Raw genomic sequence first — 8,731 nt, 5'->3', positions numbered from 1 at the left:
GGCAACATGTGTACTAACTGTTAAATGAGAAACTATTTTGTTCTCGAAGTCTTCATCTAAAGTGAGAATAGCAGCACAATTGGAAGAGCGTAGTTGGTGTCACTGAACTGTGCATGTAGAAATTTTTGAAATGGTGTATCTTTGGCTATCTATATTTTCACCAAAAAAAAAAAAAGGTCGAGAAGGGAGAGGGTTGACATGTTGTGGGTTTGTTAACTAATGTCATAAAACAATATGTGTATTACTGTTTCATGAGAAACTATTTGTTCTGTAAGCCTTCACCTGAAGTACAATTAAAAAAAAAAAAAGTGTGTCCAATTAATACACCTGACTTTGACTAAGTCATAGCTCCATTCCTCATTAGGGAATTTGAGTATTTAGGAACTTTTATAGGAGAAATTGAAGGCTCCAAGTTCATACTTTTTGTCCCCCTGAAGTTTATACTTTTATCATGATTTTACCCTCCAAGATATTTTTACATATTATAATATCTATGCATTTTCATTTACAACATATCTGCACACATACATACTCACAAATAAATAATCCCCTTTCCACAATTTTAAGTATGAAATTGCCTTTAAAGTTCTTCATATTTATTAGATTGTATTTCTAGTGGACAAATCTAGAGGTCAGGAACATATCTTGCTCTACAAACCCAGTCAATATGAACAAAGGATCATAAACCAATGAGAATAAAGTTGACTAAGGGTGATCTGTCTTGTTTCACACAACCAGAAAATATTAGCTAACCTAAAATTCAAGACAGATGGACAAGCTGCCTGCTTTTATTTGCAACTTTGCTGTCACCCATGTTCTTTAATTTGATATTTCAAAAAACATACAAAATACCTTCACGGTTAAGAGTATTAAATAAAATAAGCCTGAAATGCCAACCAGTTCAACTGAGGCTACTAGTATATTTATTCTTACTCATCCTATAGAACCTATAGAGTGTTTCCTGGAAGCTACTTAAGGTAGATTTAGAATTCTGAGATTTGGTTCTACATATCTTATTGAAATATCTTTGACTTCTCAAATTTCCATCCAAAAGATTCCTCCCTTAATTTTTCACCAGTTTAGAACTGGCCAATCTGATCAATTTAACCTTTGCTTTAAGTATGGGAGGGGAAAAAAACCCTACAATCACAGTTTCTAGTGACAAACAGAAGTCAAGGCAGAGCCTTTACCTGAGAGGTATTCCAGAGAAAGGCTGGTTCCTTGAATCCGTGGTCTGAAAGAAGCCAAATTCAGTGCAACACTGATATAACCATTGCCTTTCTAGAAAGCAAAACATCAGTTGACTTAATCAGAAATGATATTTTTGTCAATAACCAAACAAAAAGCTTAAAAAAAAATTTAAGTACTCTAATTTACATGTTACTCATGACCTTCTAAAACAAATTTTATCTCATCATTATAAATGTTATTTTCAGTCATGTCCAACATTACTACATCAAGAACTGAAACTATATCAAATGAGAAGGAGATTCTGTCAAGGACCTGACATACTCCTGAAGTAACCCTCTCTTGTTCCCCCAAGTACCATCTCTATGAGCATCTCAGGTCTGTCCCACTGTCCATCCTTTATTTCTACTGGGAACATGCTCCATTCTCTCTGCATCCTCCTCTAGTTAACTCCCCCTCAGGATGTCCCAAGCCCTTCTCCGTGAAGCTTCTTGAAGGAGGGATGCACACTCGATGTCCCTGTCCCTCACCAGCTCCACACCGTTAACCATGTTGTGACTCCAACTCCTCCCACAGAGGTCACCAATATTAGTAGGATTAGTAAATAAATACATCAAACTGTGGATAATAACTTAGATGTTTGGTTCATCGAAAGTCTAGAGGCTATATCAAGGATTCACACATTTTTAAGCCATTTAGTTAACAACTTTAAGGACTAATTGCACTGAAAATAGCTTGAAATCATAGTTATATCGAATTTCAAACACACTAATGGAAGACAGAAGGTCCCTGGATGTTGCAAACAGTTTGTGCTCCACTACTAACCTAAAGGTTAGCAATTTGAACCCACCAGCAGTGCCATGAAAGAAAAGCCTAATGATCTGCTTCTGTAAAGACTGCAGCCAATAAAGCCCTTTTGTACAGTAACCCCATGTAACACATGGGGACTGCATGAGTTGAAATCGACTCGATGGCAACAGGTTAGTTCATTCTAGAGTGTAACCAGGTTTCAGAGCTTCTCTACATATAATCTGAAGTAGGGTGAGGTATTTTCTTGGCATTAGTAATGCTTGATAAATGTTGAAAGTAGTAAGGGGCATCTTTCTCTGTCCTGCTTCTTGCAATCCTGAGCAATTGGTACTTCTTCATCTCTTATTAAAGTGATTTAATCTGTGTATGTCCAGTTCTTTCCCTCATTCACTCTGTCTTCCCATTGTAGAGTAAAACTGTTAGCTCTGGATCTTTCTTAGCTCCTCATCAGGCTTAATTCAGCCTCACAATTTGCAAAGTGTTTAATACACATAATTCTCACATTTCTTAACCCTTCCTCCCCCCTACCAATAATTTCCATTTTCACCAGATAACTCTTTACCTGAGCTAGGATTTTGCTCGTCTATCGAAGAGTCAGAAAGGACTTCCAAAGTATCATTGTAATTTGCATCAAGGCAAGGCATATTAAAATGCTTGAGTATTAAATTTGTAATTCTTCTATATCTATAATACGGTGAACCAAGTGAGGTGTTATTCATTGTGTCACAAAAGTTATCAACGTTGATCAAATTGTGTTTTCCCTGAAAAAAACCAACATTCCAATTATCCTTAAGAGAATATACATGGGATGACTTTCATCTCCAAATGGAATTCAGCTCCAAAAATTATTTAAAATGATTTAAGCAATTGCTTTTAATTCAAATAAGGAGAAAATATTCTTTGGTGACTTGGCCTGAAGATCAACTCTTGAAAACTATCATCTTGCCTGAGTGAGTTGCAAAGTCTATTAGAAGTGAGTCAACATCCCTTGTGCAAGACACATAGTTCATAAAAGTATTTACTTTAGCAAGGACTTTTGGTATCAAGGTGAGTATTTGTTTTAGAAGAGTTTGCAAACAAGGAAGCTTTGACTGAGCATCCACTATCTTACCGGAGCAGTGCTAGAAACTTCGAGAGGTGTAAAAGATGAAAACCAACCCTTTGGAAAGGTTCAGTTGAAGAAGACAAGATACATAACATATGAAAACAGTAATGAGCTACTCTGAGGATTCTGAGCAAGTTCAGTGAGGATTAGAATCATGAGAAAAGGCTTCTTGAGGAGGCAGGAATTGAGGTGGACCTGGAAGATTGGGTAAGACTTAAATAAATAGAAATAAGTAGAGTGCATTTGTGTGATTTCACTAATATGAAGTATCTAGAATAGACTAAGGTATAGAGATTAGAGTTTAATATTGGTTATCAGGAGCAAGAGGGACAGAGAAAGAGAAGAATCATTGTTTAGGTAACATAGAGTTTTTGTTTATAGGGATGAAAGATTTGGCAACATGACTGATGTCATTGGTTTTATTGAATTATACATCTGAGAAATGTTGAATTGGCAAATGTACTTCTTATATTTTTCAACAATAAAAATAAAAAACCAAAAAGTGCATTTCAGGCAAGGGGAGCAGCATGTCTGAAGTAGTGGTGGCAGAGATTTACAATGTCTAAGAGGATGATCAAACAGGACTAGATGTGTTAGTCCTGATACTTAGCCGTCTGAGACTCAGTTTGCTCATGTGCTCAATGGGGACTATAAGAATAAACTAATCAGAATAGCTCATAAAGTTGCTGTAAGGACTGCCTGAAAGCAGCCCTTAGGATAGGGCCTGGAACAAAGGTCATTCAATAAAAAGCAACATTGTTTTTATAATAATTATTATATTTCTACTTCCATTTTTTTTATCGTGCTAAGTATATTGGTACCAGAACTTTTGCCATTTCTACTATCTTTACATGGGTGGTTCAGTGACATTAATCACCATTATCATGTTGTTCAACAATCACCATATTATTATTATAATTTAATCTAAAGAAGTATCAAACAAGAAAAAAAGTGGAAATAACTATTGACCATAGAATGTGGTTAGATTATGTAACTCTTTAACTTTGAAGAGAAAGAATAATAAGGAATCATTCAAAGGGTAAGACAATACATAATACTGGGGAAGCCAGCACACCTTGTACAAGGAAAGGTCATGGAAGCTCCACAGACATATCCAAATTCTCTGAGGGACCAAATGACTGGACTGAGGGCTATGGGGAACATGGTCTCGGGGAATATCTAGCTTAACTGGCATAACATAGTTTATAAATAAAATGGTCTACATCCTACTTTGATGAGTAACATTTGGGATCTTAAAAGTTTATGAACAGCCATCTAAGATACTCCACTGGTCCCACCTCGTCTGGAGCAACGGAGAATGAACAAAACCAAAGATACAAGGGACATATTAGTACAACAGACTAATGGATCACAACTACCACAGCCTCCACCAGCACAACTAGATGGTGCCCAGCTACCACCACCAACTGCTCTGACAGGGATCACAATAGAAGGTCCCAGATAGAGCTGGATAAAAATGTAGAACAAAATCCTAACTCACAAAAAAAGACCAGATTTACTGGTCTGACAGAGACTTGAGAAACCCCAAGAGTATGGCCCACAGACACCCTTTTAACTCAGTACTGAAGTCACTCCTGAGGTTCACACTTCAACGAAAGATCAGAAAGGTCCATGAAACAAAATGAGACTAAATGGGCACACCAGTCCAGGGGCAAGGACAAGAAGGCAAGAGGGGATGGGAAAGCTGGTAATGGGGAACATAAGTCAAGAAGGGGAGAGTATTGACATATCATGGGGTTGGCAAACAATGTCTCCAAAAAAATGTGTATTAATTGTTTAATGAGAAATTAATTTCCTTTGTAAACCTTCATCTAAAGCACAATAAAAGTAATAAAAAATTTAAAAATAAAAAAAAATTTGAAGAGGTAAATAACTTAATGAAAAAGATACTCAAGAAAATAGACCCGGAAGAGGGGCTGGGTTGTATTTATGGGAGGTTGAGAGACATACTTTCCATTACAGACCTAGTTATTGACTTTAAGACATCGTTTCATGTAGGAATAACCAACTGAAATGCCATAGTCCACAAGGAAAGGGATTGGGCATAAATACATGACTTTTATCACTTCACTTGTTAAAAGTCATAAAAGTCCATTCACAGTTACTCTTAGAAAGAAAAATATTTTGCAAAGAATGGGAATTTCAGAACACTTAATTGTGCTCATGAGGAAACTGTACATAGATCAATAGGAAGTCATACAAACAGAACAGGGGGATAGTCAGGAAAGGTGTGCATAAGGGTTTATCCTTTCACCATTCTTAGCCAATCTTACGCTGAGCAAATAATCTGAGAAGCTGGACTACAGGAAGAAGAACACGGCATCAGCATTGGAAGAAGATTCATTAACAACCTGCATTATGCAGATGACACAACCTTGCTTGCTGAAAGTGAAGAGGCTTGGCGTACTTACTGATGAAGATCAAAGACCACAGCCTTCAGGATGGATTACACCTCAACATAAAGAAAACAAAAATCCTCACAACTGGACCGATAAGCAACATCATGGTAAACAGATAAAAGATTGAAATTGTCAAGGACTTCATTTTACTTGGATCCACAATCAACACCCATGGAAGCAGCAGTCAGGAAATCAAAAGACACATTGCATTAGGCAAGTCTGCTGCAAATGACCTCTTTAAAGTGTTGAAAAGCAAAGATGTCACCTTGAGGACTAAGGTGTGCCTGCCCCAAGCCATGGTGTTTTCAATCACCTCATGTACATACAAAAGCTGGATGACAAATAAAAAAGCCCTAAGAAGAACTGACACCTTTGAACTGTGATGTTGGCAAAAAGTACTGAATACACCATGGACTGCCAGAAGAATGAACAAATCTGTCTTGTATGAAGTACAGACAGAATGCTCCTCAGACTGGAGAATCACAAGACTTTGTCTCACATACTTTGGACATGTTATCAGGTGGGATCAGTTCCTGGAGAAGGACATCATGCTTGGCAAAGTGGAGGGTCAGCAAAAAAGAGGAAGACCCTCAATGAGACGGAGTGACACAGTGGCTGCAACAATCGTCTCAAGCACAAGGACTGTGAGGATGACACAGGACCAGACAGTGTTTCGTTCTGTTGTACATAGGGTCGCTATGAATTAGAACTAACTCAAAGGTACCTAATAACAACAACATACTAATTATGGAACTGAAAGTGTCTCCTCTACACACCACTTTTAGCAAGGAGATTATATTATTATGGCAGGCTGATATATATATTTCCAGAGTTTGGGGGAAGGGTTTACTTTGTTTTGGTTTGGTTTGGTTTGGTTTGGTTTGGTTTGGTTTGGTTTGGTTTGATTTGGTTTGGGGGGAAAAGAAAGGAAATGACCTGACAGGAACATACTCCCTCTTAACAGAAACAGATGGTGCTGTTCTAATTAGGAAGCGGTGTAGTGTTTATTCATCTAAGCAGTACATCAGAGATTTGTTGGGCATGGCAGATACTGACAACTGAAGCTCAGCTTCCTTAAATTTGGGTGAAGTCAGTGCTAGTCCTCACATTAACTGCAGATTTTACTGCAGACTGTGGCTTGGCTTTCCAGTCATCCTCCACTCTACTTTCACCAGCAACTACAGAAGAATAGAGCTCAACCCTGTGAAGGCTGAATAAGGCTCTGTATTACTTTCAGGCTGAATAACTCTCTCTACACCCATCATTTTGATTCATCCTGCAGGAAAGTGCTCTTGTCAACACCAGTTATCTCCAGGGGAAAGAGTCTCAGAAATTACAAAGTGCCTCAAACCAATTTTCTGTACTTTTGTATAGGAAAAAAAAAAAATTACCCTAGACAGGGGAAGGTAGATGAGGCTCCTGTCCAATTACATCAATGCAATATTTTTATCCGAAGCCATTCAGGCAAGACACACATACAGTCACCAAGAGTCCTCAATCTTTCCTCTCTCATCTGAATGCTTAATTTTACAGTTTTCAAGATTACCAATATCAGAGGGACAAAGGGCCTGTGTAGAAAAAATTTTTAAGAAACAGTAGAAGTTACTATTTCAAATTTTCTACCTTAAAAACTATAAAAGTTTTAGAGTGGATGAAGGTCAAATTTGTTGATGAAATTATACTTCCTGAATTACACTTGGTAAATTGCCTGTGGATTTAGGAATCCCTAATGCTACATGGGGAGCCCTGGTGACACAGTGGTTAAGTGATATGGCTGTTAACCAAAAGACTGGCAGTTCAAATCCACCAGCCACTCCTTGGAAACTCTATGGGGCAGTTCTACTCTGTCATCTAGGGTTGCTATGGGTCGTAATCGACTCTATGGCAAGGATTTTTTATTGTTGTTGTTTTTAATGCTACACGGTTCAGTGGTTAAGAGCTTGGCTGCTAACCCAAGGGCCTACAGCAGTTCGAATCCCCAGTCACTCCTTGGAAACCCTATGGGGCAGTTCTACTCTGTCCATAGGGCCGCTATGAGTCAGAATCAGCTCAAACGGCAACGGGTTTGTTTTTTGTTTTGTTTTTTGGTTTAATGCTACATTTGGAGTCCTTGGATGGTGCAAATGATTAATGCGCTCAGCTGCTAACCAAAAGGCTGAAGGTTCGAGTCCACCCAGACGTGCCTCAGACGAAATGTCTAGCAATCTACTTCCAAAAAATCATCTACTGAAAACCCTACAGAGTACAATTCTACCGTGACATGCGTGGATCCACCATGAGTCGGAATCGACTTGACGGCAACTTTTGATTGAATGTTACATTAACAGAAAATCTGAAGCTGACTATGAATACAGGAAGGGTTGGTAGAGAAGCTGAATGTGATGAAATTAAACGTAATCATCCTTTATTTACCCTTTTTTTTTTTTTTTTCCACATGCAATAGGGCTTTCCTATTGTGAGATTAGAGGTAGGGATAAGGATGGACATGAGTAGTTAGTATAGAAGACAGAGCCTTAAATTCTACATAATTCCAGAAGAATAACATGAGGAACTGACTCCTGGTTCCACTCAAGAGGTTTAGGGGCTAGGCCAAGAATCTGCATTGTTAACATGCGTTCTAGGGAACCGTGCTGCAAATTGGTCTCTCATCACAATTTCACAAATTCTAGTAGAGCTGAACCTTCCTAGATGCTAATATTGAAAGATAAAACCATGTCTCACCAAGTGACCTATATAGTGGCATTTCAGGGGATATGGTTTGATTTGCTATAGCTGAAGCTTTACTATAAGAAGGCATAGATTCACAGTGTTTCCTTGAGAGAAAAAGCCTTCAAAAATGCATGATTTGCAGAGCATCACATATGTACATAGCCTCATATTAGGTATCAAGGAATTAAAGCATATTCCTCGTTTCTACCAGGCTCTTCAAAGGGTGAATATCAGTTTTCATACTAGAGTTGTATGTTAGTTCAGGAAAAAAGAAAACCACATGAATTGCAAAACACTCAACTGTCCTTACAGCACATAAAAATCCTCTAAATCTAAGTTTGGTCTACTCTTAGACTAAAAGCATAGAAAATTCTATGCTGTAACTAAACTCATACGTATCAATATGCTGAATGTAAATGGACTAAATGCACCGATAAAGAGACAGACCACAGCAGATTGGATAAAAAAAACATGATCCGTCTATATGCTGTCTACAAGA

General features: G+C 37.9%; 1 pseudogene; it reads right to left on the bottom strand.

Moving 5' to 3' along the window:
• Positions 1-8,731, bottom strand: part of LOC101348089 (putative serine protease K12H4.7) — a 117,375-nt pseudogene that overhangs the window by 70,084 nt on the left and 38,560 nt on the right.

This window comes from Trichechus manatus, unplaced genomic scaffold (genome assembly GCF_000243295.1).
Source record: "Trichechus manatus latirostris isolate Lorelei unplaced genomic scaffold, TriManLat1.0 scaffold00041, whole genome shotgun sequence".
NCBI classification, from domain to species: Eukaryota; Metazoa; Chordata; class Mammalia; order Sirenia; family Trichechidae; genus Trichechus; species Trichechus manatus.
This window is presented reverse-complemented; position numbering and strand designations above follow the sequence as displayed.